This window comes from Amia ocellicauda, chromosome 7 (genome assembly GCF_036373705.1).
Source record: "Amia ocellicauda isolate fAmiCal2 chromosome 7, fAmiCal2.hap1, whole genome shotgun sequence".
NCBI classification, from domain to species: domain Eukaryota; kingdom Metazoa; phylum Chordata; class Actinopteri; order Amiiformes; family Amiidae; genus Amia; species Amia ocellicauda.
Genome location: NC_089856.1, coordinates 45,272,124 through 45,285,495, shown reverse-complemented (window position 1 = coordinate 45,285,495; position 13,372 = coordinate 45,272,124). Strand labels below are relative to the sequence as shown.

Below are 13,372 nucleotides of genomic sequence, written 5' to 3'. Positions count from 1 at the left end.
CTGTGATCTTTGCTTTCGCCGCCAGTTTCTTTGTTTTCGATTGATTTATTCTCATTACGAGTTTTGTCTGTTTTGTCGTGAGGGCGGAATTTACAGGGAGGCGTGGATCCTGGGTCTCCATTGGTCCAGCAGGTTTGAGTGACGGTTCATCCTGACCCAATCAGGAAGAATAACCCAACTGTTTTCATGAAAAAGTTTTGCTCTCGATTTTTTTTGCTTTCGATACATTTTTTTTGTTTACAATTCTATACATTTTGAATACGATACTTATGGCGCTAATTTGAGCCCATAGATTTCACGCATTTCATGAAATCCAACTAAATCGAACGCTTTCGAATTGCATGCAATCGGATTTCATGGAAATTTCAAAGTGTTTCGTGGCCTTTTATGCGGTTGAAAAGTGTCCAGTACTCCCATACTTCGTTTACGAAACGGAAGCTGTATGTCACCCGGGTACTTTTCATATACTGCTATATTCTACTACTTGGCGGGACACCGATTAGCAAACCCAGTGCTCTCATTGGACAGTTTTCAGTGTCCGCTATACAAAACCCATAATGTACTGATCAATGTGTATACTGTCACATGACCCAACCCTGAGCCTTCTTGTTTTATTGTTGGGTTTCCCCCCCTGCGACTGGGTTCTACGACCAATCAATAATATGTAGATACTTTAAAAGCGATGAAACTTATTAATGTATTGATATAATCCACAAAATATAACATTTGCAAAGTTATGATTAGTCTTCTATATTTTCTGATGTATCTGTGACCGTGTTGATATAAATATGAACTTCACTTGCATGCAATGATGAGAACAATACAGCCCTCTGCCCTGTCAGGAATTCTCCTGCCGTGACCCGGATTCGAACCAGGGTTGTTGCGGCCACAACGCAAAGTACTAACCACTATACGATCACGGCAAGCTACCGAGGTGATATTCAACTTTTCCTAAGTTATCAGTGTAACAAGAATATGTAGTATTACTTACTTTATTATTCATTTTATAAGTATACTAGTTAAGGTGTTATTGCTTGGGTGGCGCAGTGTTGTGTGATGTAGGCCTATGTTTTCTAAGACCAACGTGATGCTGAAAACAGCTCCCGACACTGTTTGAGTGTTGTCAAGATCCCATATGGTCTAGCGGTTAGGTTTCCTTGTTTTCACCCAGGTGGCCCGAGTTCAACTCCCGGTACGGGAAAGCACTGTCTTTAAGTGTAACACACGTTGATTTTCTTGGATGATTCTGTTTGAATCAGTCACCCACTATGACTTGTACTCTATATTCCAATTCACGTGGATTGTCTTACTGGACAATCAAAGGACACAATTTCATCACAGATTCCACAAAATAACCTTTGAAATGTTATTATTAGTATTATTCCCTTCCAACAACGTGAATGCCAGACAGAGACTTAGTGTCATTAGCAAACCTATGTAAAATTCACCTGCAGTCCCTGTCTTTGCTTGCGATGGTGTGATATTTGCTATCGCCGCCAGTTTCTTTGCTTTCGATTGATTTATTCTCATTACGAGTTTTGTCTGTTTTGTCGTGAGGGCGGAATTTACAGGGAGGCGTGGATCCTGGGTCTCCATTGGTCCAGCAGGTTTGAGTGACGGTTCATCCTGACCCAATCAGGAAGAATAACCCAACTGTTTTCATGAAAAAGTTTTGCTCTCGATTTTGTTTGCTTTCGATACATTTTTTTTGTTTACAATTCTATACATTTTGAATACGATACTTATGGCGCTAATTTGAGCCCATAGATTTCACGCATTTCATGAAATCCAACTAAATCGAACGCTTTCGAATTACATGCAATCAGATTTCATGGAAATTTCATAGTGTTTCGTGGCCTTTTATGCGGTTGAAAAGTGTCCAGTACTCCCATACTTCGTTTACGAAACGGAAGCTGTATGTCACCCGGGTACTTTTCATATACTGCTATATTCTACTACTTGGCGGGACACCGATTAGCAAACCCAGTGCTCTCATTGGACAGTTTTCAGTGTCCGCTATACAAAACCCATAATGTACTGATCAATGTGTATACTGTCACATGACCCAACCCTGAGCCTTCTTGTTTTATTGTTGGGTTTCCCCCCCCTGCGACTGGGTTCTACGACCAATCAATAATATGTAGATACTTTAAAAGCGATGAAACTTATTAATGTATTGATATAATCCACAAAATATTACATTTCCAAAGTTATGATTAGTCTTCTATATTTTCTGATGTATCTGTGACTGTGTTGATATAAATTTGAACTTCACTTGCTTGCAATGATGAGAACAATACAGCCCTCTGCTGTGTCAGGATTTCTCCTGCCGTGACCCAGATTCGAACCGGGGTTGTTGCGGCCACAACGCAAAGTACTAACCACTATACGATCACGGCGAGCTACCGAGGTGATATTCAGCTTTTACTAAGTTGTCAGTGTAACAAGAATATGTAGTATTACTTACTTTATTACTCATTTTATAAGTATACTAGTTAAGGTGTTATTGCTTGGGTGGCGCAGTGTTGTGTGATGTAGGCCTATGTTTTCTAAGACCAACGTGATGCTGAAAACAGCTCCCGACACTGTTTGAGTGTTGTCAAGATCCCATATGGTCTAGCGGTTAAGTTTCCTTGTTTTCACCCAGGTGGCCCGAGTTCAACTCCTGGTACGGGAAAGCACTGTCTTTAAGTGTAACACACGTTGATTTTCTTGGATGATTTTGTTTGAATCAGTCACCCACTATGACTTGTACTCTATATTCCAATTCACGTGGATTGTCTTACTGGACAATCAAAGGACACAATTTCATCACAGATTCCACAAAATAACCTTTGAAATGTTATTATTAGTATTATTCCCTTCCAACAACGTGAATGCCAGACAGAGACTTAGTATCATTAGCAAACCTATGTAAAATTCACCTGCAGTCCCTGTCTTTGCTTGCGATGGTGTGATATTTGCTATCGCCGCCAGTTTCTTTGCTTTTGATTGATTTATTCTCATTACGAGTTTTGTCTGTTTTGTCGTGAGGGCGGAATTTACAGGAAGGCGTGGATCCTGGGTCTCCATTGGTCCAGCAGGTTTGAGTGACGGTTCATCCTGACCCAATCAGGAAGAATAACCCAACTGTTTTCATGAAAAAGTTTTGCTCTCGATTTTTTTTGCTTTCGATACATTTTTTTTGTTTACAATTCTATACATTTTGAATACGATACTTATGGCGCTAATTTGAGCCCATAGATTTCACGCATTTCATGAAATCCAACTAAATCGAACGCTTTCGAATTGCATGCAATCGGATTTCATGGAAATTTCAAAGTGTTTCGTGGCCTTTTATGCGGTTGAAAAGTGTCCAGTACTCACATACTTCGTTACGAAACGGAAGCTGTATGTCACCCTGGTACTTTTCATTTACTGCTATATTCTACTACTTGGCGGGACACCGATTAGCAAACCCAGTGCTCTCATTGGACAGTTTTCAGTGTCCGCTATACAATACCCATAATGTACTGATCAATGTGTATACTGTCACATAACCCAACCCTGAGCCTTCTTGTTTTATTGTTGGGTTTCCCCCCCTGCGACTGGGTTCTACGACCAATCAATAATATGTAGATACTTTAAAAGCGATGAAACTTATTAATGTATTGATATAATCCACAAAATATAACATTTGCAAAGTTATGATTAGTCTTCTATATTTTCTGATGTATCTGTGACCGTGTTGATATAAATATGAACTTCACTTGCATGCAATGATGAGAACAATACAGCCCTCTGCCCTGTCAGGAATTCTCCTGCCGTGACCCGGATTCGAACCGGGGTTGTTGCGGCCACAACGCAAAGTACTAACCACTATACGATCAAGGCGAGCTACCGAGGTGATATTCAGCTTTTCCTAAGTTGTCAGTGTAACAAGAATATGTAGTATTACTTACTTTATTACTCATTTTATAAGTATACTAGTTAAGGTGTTATTGCTTGGGTGGCGCAGTGTTGTGTGATGTAGGCCTATGTTTTCTAAGACCGACGTGATGCTGAAAACAGCTGCTGACACTGTTTGAGTGTTGTTAAGATCCCATATGGTCTAGCGGTTAGGATTCCTGGTTTTCACCCAGGTGGCCCGAGTTCAACTCCCGGTATGGGAAAGCACTGTCTTTAAGTGTAACACACGTTGATTTTCTTGGATGATTTTGATTGAATCAGTCACCCACTATGACTTGTACTCTATATTCCAATTCACGTGGATTGTCTTACTGGACAATCAAAGGACACAATTTCATCACAGATTCCACAAAATAACCTTTGAAATGTTATTATTAGTATTATTCCCTTCCAACAACGTTAATGCCAGACAGAGACTTAGTGTCATTAGCAAACCTATGCAAAACTCACCTGCAGTCCCTGTCTTTGCTTGCGATGCTGTGATCTTTGCTTTCGCCGCCAGTTTCTTTGCTTTCGATTGATTTATTCTCATTACGAGTTTTGTCTGTTTTGTCGTGAGGGCGGAATTTACAGGGAGGCGTGGATCCTGGGTCTCCATTGGTCCAGCAGGTTTGAGTGACGGTTCACCCTGACCCAATCAGGAAGAAAAACCCTACTGTTTTCATGAAAAAGTTTTGCTCTCGTTTTGTTTTGCTTTTGATACATTTTTTTTGTTTACAATTCTATACATTTTGAATACGATACTTATGGCGCTAATTTAAGCCCATAGATTTCACGCATTTCATGAAATCCAACTAAATCGAACGCTTTCGAATTGCATGCAATCGGATTTCATGGAAATTTCAAAGTGTTTCGTGGCCTTTTATGCGGTTGAAAAGTGTCCAGTACTCACATACTTCGTTACGAAACGGAAGCTGTATGTCACCCTGGTTCTTTTCATTTACTGCTATATTCTACTACTTGGCGGGACACCGATTAGCAAACCCAGTGCTCTCATTGGACAGTTTTCAGTGTCCGCTATACAAAACCCATAATGTACTGATCAATGTGTATACTGTCACATGACCCAACCCTGAGCCTTCTTGTTTTATTGTTGGGTTTCCCCCCCCTGCGACTGGGTTCTACGACCAATCAATAATATGTAGATACTTTAAAAGCGATGAAACTTATTAATGTATTGATATAATCCACAAAATATTACATTTCCAAAGTTATGATTAGTCTTCTATATTTTCTGATGTATCTGTGACTGTGTTGATATAAATTTGAACTTCACTTGCTTGCAATGATGAGAACAATACAGCCCTCTGCCGTGTCAGGATTTCTCCTGCCGTGACCCGGATTCGAACCGGGGTTGTTGCGGCCACAACGCAAAGTACTAACCACTATACGATCACGGCGAGCTACCGAGGTGATATTCAGCTTTTCCTAAGTTGTCAGTGTAACAAGAATATGTAGTATTACTTACTTTATTACTCATTTTATAAGTATACTAGTTAAGGTGTTATTGCTTGGGTGGCGCAGTGTTGTGTGATGTAGGCCTATGTTTTCTAAGACCAACGTGATGCTGAAAACAGCTCCCGACACTGTTTGAGTGTTGTCAAGATCCCATATGGTCTAGCGGTTAAGTTTCCTTGTTTTCACCCAGGTGGCCCGAGTTCAACTCCTGGTACGGGAAAGCACTGTCTTTAAGTGTAACACACGTTGATTTTCTTGGATGATTTTGTTTGAATCAGTCACCCACTATGACTTGTACTCTATATTCCAATTCACGTGGATTGTCTTACTGGACAATCAAAGGACACAATTTCATCACAGATTCCACAAAATAACCTTTGAAATGTTATTATTAGTATTATTCCCTTCCAACAACGTGAATGCCAGACAGAGACTTAGTATCATTAGCAAACCTATGTAAAATTCACCTGCAGTCCCTGTCTTTGCTTGCGATGGTGTGATATTTGCTATCGCCGCCAGTTTCTTTGCTTTTGATTGATTTATTCTCATTACGAGTTTTGTCTGTTTTGTCGTGAGGGCGGAATTTACAGGAAGGCGTGGATCCTGGGTCTCCATTGGTCCAGCAGGTTTGAGTGACGGTTCATCCTGACCCAATCAGGAAGAATAACCCAACTGTTTTCATGAAAAAGTTTTGCTCTCGATTTTTTTTGCTTTCGATACATTTTTTTTGTTTACAATTCTATACATTTTGAATACGATACTTATGGCGCTAATTTGAGCCCATAGATTTCACGCATTTCATGAAATCCAACTAAATCGAACGCTTTCGAATTGCATGCAATCGGATTTCATGGAAATTTCAAAGTGTTTCGTGGCCTTTTATGCGGTTGAAAAGTGTCCAGTACTCACATACTTCGTTACGAAACGGAAGCTGTATGTAACCCTGGTACTTTTCATTTACTGCTATATTCTACTACTTGGCGGGACACCGATTAGCAAACCCAGTGCTCTCATTGGACAGTTTTCAGTGTCCGCTATACAATACCCATAATGTACTGATCAATGTGTATACTGTCACATAACCCAACCCTGAGCCTTCCTGTTTTATTGTTGGGTTTCCCCCCCTGCGACTGGGTTCTACGACCAATCAATAATATGTAGATACTTTAAAAGCGATGAAACTTATTAATGTATTGATATAATCCACAAAATATAACATTTGCAAAGTTATGATTAGTCTTCTATATTTTCTGATGTATCTGTGACCGTGTTGATATAAATATGAACTTCACTTGCATGCAATGATGAGAACAATACAGCCCTCTGCCCTGTCAGGAATTCTCCTGCCGTGACCCGGATTCGAACCGGGGTTGTTGCGGCCACAACGCAAAGTACTAACCACTATACGATCAAGGCGAGCTACCGAGGTGATATTTAGCTTTTCCTAAGTTGTCAGTGTAACAAGAATATGTAGTATTACTTACTTTATTACTCATTTTATAAGTATACTAGTTAAGGTGTTATTGCTTGGGTGGCGCAGTGTTGTGTGATGTAGGCCTATGTTTTCTAAGACCGACGTGATGCTGAAAACAGCTGCTGACACTGTTTGAGTGTTGTTAAGATCCCATATGGTCTAGCGGTTAGGATTCCTGGTTTTCACCCAGGTGGCCCGAGTTCAACTCCCGGTATGGGAAAGCACTGTCTTTAAGTGTAACACACGTTGATTTTCTTGGATGATTTTGATTGAATCAGTCACCCACTATGACTTGTACTCTATATTCCAATTCACGTGGATTGTCTTACTGGACAATCAAAGGACACAATTTCATCACAGATTCCACAAAATAACCTTTGAAATGTTATTATTAGTATTATTCCCTTCCAACAACGTTAATGCCAGACAGAGACTTAGTGTCATTAGCAAACCTATGCAAAACTCACCTGCAGTCCCTGTCTTTGCTTGCGATGCTGTGATCTTTGCTTTCGCCGCCAGTTTCTTTGCTTTCGATTGATTTATTCTCATTACGAGTTTTGTCTGTTTTGTCGTGAGGGCGGAATTTACAGGGAGGCGTGGATCCTGGGTCTCCATTGGTCCAGCAGGTTTGAGTGACGGTTCACCCTGACCCAATCAGGAAGAAAAACCCTACTGTTTTCATGAAAAAGTTTTGCTCTCGTTTTGTTTTGCTTTTGATACATTTTTTTTGTTTACAATTCTATACATTTTGAATACGATACTTATGGCGCTAATTTAAGCCCATAGATTTCACGCATTTCATGAAATCCAACTAAATCGAACGCTTTCGAATTGCATGCAATCGGATTTCATGGAAATTTCAAAGTGTTTCGTGGCCTTTTATGCGGTTGAAAAGTGTCCAGTACTCACATACTTCGTTACGAAACGGAAGCTGTATGTCACCCTGGTTCTTTTCATTTACTGCTATATTCTACTACTTGGCGGGACACCGATTAGCAAACCCAGTGCTCTCATTGGACAGTTTTCAGTGTCCGCTATACAATACCCATAATGTACTGATCAATGTGTATACTGTCACATAACCCAACCCTGAGCCTTCTTGTTTTATTGTTGGGTTTCCCCCCCTGCGACTGGGTTCTACGACCAATCAATAATATGTAGATACTTTAAAAGCGATGAAACTTATTAATGTATTGATATAATCCACAAAATACAACATTTGCAAAGTTATGATTAGTCTTCTATATTTTCTGATGTATCTGTGACCGTGTTGATATAAATATGAACTTCACTTGCATGCAATGATGAGAACAATACAGCCCTCTGCCCTGTCAGGAATTCTCCTGCCGTGACCCGGATTCGAACCGGGGTTGTTGCGGCCACAACGCAAAGTACTAACCACTATACGATCACGGCAAGCTACCGAGGTGATATTCAACTTTTCCTAAGTTATCAGTGTAACAAGAATATGTAGTATTACTTACTTTATTATTCATTTTATAAGTATACTAGTTAAGGTGTTATTGCTTGGGTGGCGCAGTGTTGTGTGATGTAGGCCTATGTTTTCTAAGACCAACGTGATGCTGAAAACAGCTCCCGACACTGTTTGAGTGTTGTCAAGATCCCATATGGTCTAGCGGTTAGGTTTCCTTGTTTTCACCCAGGTGGCCCGAGTTCAACTCCCGGTACGGGAAAGCACTGTCTTTAACTGTAACACACATTGATTTTCTTGGATGATTTTGTTTGAATCAGTCACCCACTATGACTTGTACTCTATATTCCAATTCACGTGGATTGTCTTACTGGACAATCAAAGGACACAATTTTATCACAGATTCCACAAAATAACCTTTGAAATGTTATTATTAGTATTATTCCCTCCCAACAACGTTAATGCCAGACAGAGACTTAGTGTCATTAGCAAACCTATGCAAAACTCACCTGCAGTCCCTGTCTTTGCTTGCGATGCTGTGATCTTTGCTTTCGCCGCCAGTTTCTTTGCTTTCGATTGATTTATTCTCATTACGAGTTTTGTCTGTTTTGTCGTGAGGGCGGAATTTACAGGAAGGCGTGGATCCTGGGTCTCCATTGGTCCAGCAGGTTTGAGTGACGGTTCATCCTGACCCAATCAGGAAGAATAACCCAACTGTTTTCATGAAAAAGTTTTGCTCTCGATTTTGTTTGCTTTCGATACATTTTTTTTGTTTACAATTCTATACATTTTGAATACGATACTTATGGCGCTAATTTAAGCCCATAGATTTCACGCATTTCATGAAATCCAACTAAATCGAACGCTTTCGAATTGCATGCAATCGGATTTCATGGAAATTTCAAAGTGTTTCGTGGCCTTTTATGCGGTTGAAAAGTGTCCAGTACTCACATACTTCGTTACGAAACGGAAGCTGTATGTCACCCTGGTTCTTTTCATTTACTGCTATATTCTACTACTTGGCGGGACACCGATTAGCAAACCCAGTGCTCTCATTGGACAGTTTTCAGTGTCCGCTATACAATACCCATAATGTACTGATCAATGTGTATACTGTCACATAACCCAACCCTGAGCCTTCTTGTTTTATTGTTGGGTTTCCCCCCCTGCGACTGGGTTCTACGACCAATCAATAATATGTAGATACTTTAAAAGCGATGAAACTTATTAATGTATTGATATAATCCACAAAATATAACATTTGCAAAGTTATGACTAGTCTTCTATATTTTCTGATGTATCTGTGATTGTGTTGATATACACTCACCTAAAGGATTATTAGGAACACCTGTTCAATTTCTCATTAATGCAATTATCTAACCAACCAATCACATGGCAGTTGCTTCAATGCATTTAGGGGTGTGGTCCTGGTCAAGACAATCTCCTGAACTCCAAACTGAATGTCTGAATGGGAAAGAAAGGTGATTTAAGCAATTTTGAGCGTGGCATGGTTGTTGGTGCCAGACGGGCCGGTCTGAGTATTTCACAATCTGCTCAGTTACTGGGATTTTCACGCACAACCATTTCTAGGGTTTACAAAGAATGGTGTGAAAAGGGAAAAACATCCAGTATGCGGCAGTCCTGTGGGCGAAAATGCCTTGTTGATGCTAGAGGTCAGAGGAGAATGGGACGACTGATTCAAGCTGATAGAAGAGCAACTTTGACTGAAATAACCACTCATTACAACCGAGGTATGCAGCAAAGCATTTGTGAAGCCACAACACGTACAACCTTGAGGCGGATGGGCTACAACAGCAGAAGACCCCACCGGGTACCACTCATCTCCACTACAAATAGGAAAAAGAGGCTACAATTTGCACAAGCTCACCAAAATTGGACAGTTGAAGACTGGAAAAATGTTGCCTGGTCTGATGAATCTCGATTTCTGTTGAGACATTCAGATGGTAGAGTCAGAATTTGGCGTAAACAGAATGAGAACATGGATCCATCATGCCTTGTTACCACTGTGCAGAGGCTGGTGGTGGTGATGTAATGGTGTGGGGGATTTTTTCTTGGCACACTTTAGGCCCCTTAGTGCCAATTGGGCATCGTTTAAATGCCATGGCCTACCTGAGCATTGTTTCTGACCATGTCCATCCCTTTATGACCACCATGTACCCATCCTCTGATGGCTACTTCCAGCAGGATAATGCACCATTTCACAAAGGTCGAATCATTTCAAATTGGTTTCTTGAACATGACAATGAGTTCACTGTACTAAACTGGCCCCCACAGTCACCAGATCTCAACCCAATAGAGCATCTTTGGGATGTGGTGGAACGGGAGCTTCGTGCCCTGGATGTGCATCCCACAAATCTCCATTAACTGCAAGATGCTATCCTATCAATATGGGCCAACATTTCTAAAGAATGCTTTCAGCACCTTGTTGAATCAATGCCACGTAGAATTAAGGCAGTTCTGAAGGCGAAAGGGGGTCAAACACAGTATTAGTATGGTGTTCCTAATAATCCTTTAGGTGAGTGTAAATTTGAACTTCACTTGCTTGCAATGATGAGAAGAATACAGCCCTCTGCCGTGTCAGGATTTCTCCTGCCGTGACACGGATTCAAACCGGGGTTGTTGCGGCCACAACGCAAAGTACTAACCACTATACGATCACGGCGAGCTACCGAGGTGATATTCAGCTTTTCCTAAGTTGTCAGTGTAACAAGAATATGTAGTATTACTTACTTTATTACTCATTTTATAAGTATACTAGTTAAGGTGTTATTGCTTGGGTGGCGCAGTGTTGTGTGATGTAGGCCTATGTTTTCTAAGACCGACGTGATGCTGAAAACAGCTCCCGACACTCTTTGAGTGTTGTCAAGATCCCATATGGTCTAGCGGTTAGGATTTCTGGTTTTCACCCAGGTGGACCGGCATCGACTCCCGGTATGGGAAAGCACTGTCTTTAAGTGTGACACACGTTCATTCTCATGGATGATTTTGTTTGAATCAGTCACCCACTATGACTTGTACTCTATATTCCAATTCACGTGGATTTTCTTACTGGACAATCAAAGGACACAATTTCATCACAGATTCCACAAAATAACCTTTGAAATGTTATTATTAGTATTATTCCCTTCCAACAACGTGAATGCCAGACATAGACTTAGTGTCATTAGCAAACCTATGCAAAACTCACCTGCAGTCCCTGTCTTTGCTTGCGATGCTGTATTCTTTGCTTTCGCCGCCAGTTTCTTTGCTTTCGATTGATTTATTCTCATTACGAGTTTTTTCTGTTTTGTCGTGAGGGCGGAATTTACAGGGAGGCGTGGATCCTGGGTCTCCATTGGTCCAGCAGGTTTGAGTGACGGTTCACCCTGACCCAATCAGGAAGAAAAACCCAACTGTTTTCATGAAAAAGTTTTGCTCTCGTTTTTTTTTGCTTTCGATACATTTTTTTTGTTTACAATTCTATACATTTTGAATACGATACTTATGGCGCTAATTTGAGCCCATAGATTTCACGCATTTCATGAAATCCAAGTAAATCGACGCTTTCGAATTACATGCAATCGGATTTCATGGAAATTTCATAGTGTTTCGTGGCCTTTTATGCGGTTGAAAAGTGTCCAGTACTCCCATACTTCGTTTACGAAACGGAAGCAGTATGTCACCCGGGTACTTTTCATATACTGCTATATTCTACTACTTGGCGGGACACCGATTAGCAAACCCAGTGCTCTCATTGGACAGTTTTCAGTGTCCGCTATACAAAACCCATAATGTACTGATCAATGTGTATACTGTCACATGACCCAACCCTGAGCCTTCTTGTTTTATTGTTGGGTTTCCCCCCCTGCGACTGGGTTCTACGACCAATCAATAATATGTAGATACTTTAAAAGCGATGAAACTTATTAATGTAATGATATAATCCACAAAATATTACATTTGCAAAGTTATGATTAGTCTTCTATATTTTCTGATGTATCTGTGACCGTGTTGATATAAATATGAAGTTCACTTGCATGCATTGATGAGAAGAACACTGCCCTCTGCCGTGTCAGGAATCCTCCTGCCTTGACCCGGATTCGAACCGGGGTTGTTGCGGCCACAACGCAAAGTACTAACCACTATACGATCACGGCGAGCTACCGTGGTGATATTCAGCTTTTCCTAAGTTGTCAGTGTAACAAGAATATGTAGTATTACTTACTTTATTACTCATTTTATAAGTATACTAGTTAAGGTGTTATTGCTTGGGTGGCGCAGTGTTGTGTGATGTAGGCCTATGTTTTCTAAGACCGACGTGATGCTGAAAACAGCTCCCGACACTGTTTGAGTGTTGTCAAGAACCCATATGGTCTAGCGTTTAGGATTCCTGGTTTTCACCCAGGTGGCCTGGGTTCGACTCCCGGTATGGGAAAGCACTGTCTTTAAGTGTAACACACGTTCATTCTCATGGACGATTTCGTTTGAATCAGTGAATCATGACTTGTACTCTATATTCCAATTCACGTGGATTGTCTTACTGGACAATCAAAGGACACAATTTAATCACAGATTCCACAAAATAACCTTTGAAATGTTATTATTAGTATTATTCCCTTCCAACAACGTGAATGCCAGACAGAGACTTAGTGTCATTAGCAAACCTATGTAAAACTCACCTGCAGTCCCTGTCTTTGCTTGCGATGCTGTGATCTTTGCTTTCGCCGCCAGTTTCTTTGCTTTCGATTGATTTATTCTCATTACGAGTTTTGTCTGTTTTGTCGTGTGGGCGGAATTTACAGGGAGGCGTGGATCCTGGGTCTCCATTGGTCCAGCAGGTTTGAGTGACGGTTCATCCTGACCCAATCAGGAAGAATAACCCAACTGTTTTCATGAAAAAGTCTTGCTCTCGATTTTTTTTGCTTTCGATACATTTTTTTTGTTTACAATTCTATACATTTTGAATACGATACTTATGGCGCTAATTTGAGCCCATAGATTTCACGCATTTCATGAAATCCAACTAAATCGAACGCTTTCGAATTACATGCAATCGGATT

General features: G+C 40.7%; 5 non-coding genes across 5 annotated transcripts; 2 read left to right on the top strand and 3 right to left on the bottom strand.

The window, feature by feature from the left end:
* Positions 1 to 851: 851 nt before the first annotated feature.
* trnah-gug (transfer RNA histidin (anticodon GUG)) lies at positions 852 to 923 on the bottom strand. The gene has a single exon. It is a non-coding gene; the product is annotated as a tRNA-His (tRNA).
* Positions 924 to 4,079: 3,156 nt separating this feature from the next.
* On the top strand, positions 4,080 to 4,151 carry trnae-uuc (transfer RNA glutamic acid (anticodon UUC)). The gene has a single exon. It is a non-coding gene; the product is annotated as a tRNA-Glu (tRNA).
* Positions 4,152 to 5,276: 1,125 nt separating this feature from the next.
* Positions 5,277 to 5,348, bottom strand: trnah-gug (transfer RNA histidin (anticodon GUG)). Its single transcript has one exon. It is a non-coding gene; the product is annotated as a tRNA-His (tRNA).
* Positions 5,349 to 7,028: 1,680 nt separating this feature from the next.
* On the top strand, positions 7,029 to 7,100 carry trnae-uuc (transfer RNA glutamic acid (anticodon UUC)). The gene has a single exon. It is a non-coding gene; the product is annotated as a tRNA-Glu (tRNA).
* Positions 7,101 to 8,224: 1,124 nt separating this feature from the next.
* Positions 8,225 to 8,296, bottom strand: trnah-gug (transfer RNA histidin (anticodon GUG)). The gene has a single exon. It is a non-coding gene; the product is annotated as a tRNA-His (tRNA).
* Between the last annotated feature and the right edge of the window lie 5,076 nt (positions 8,297 to 13,372).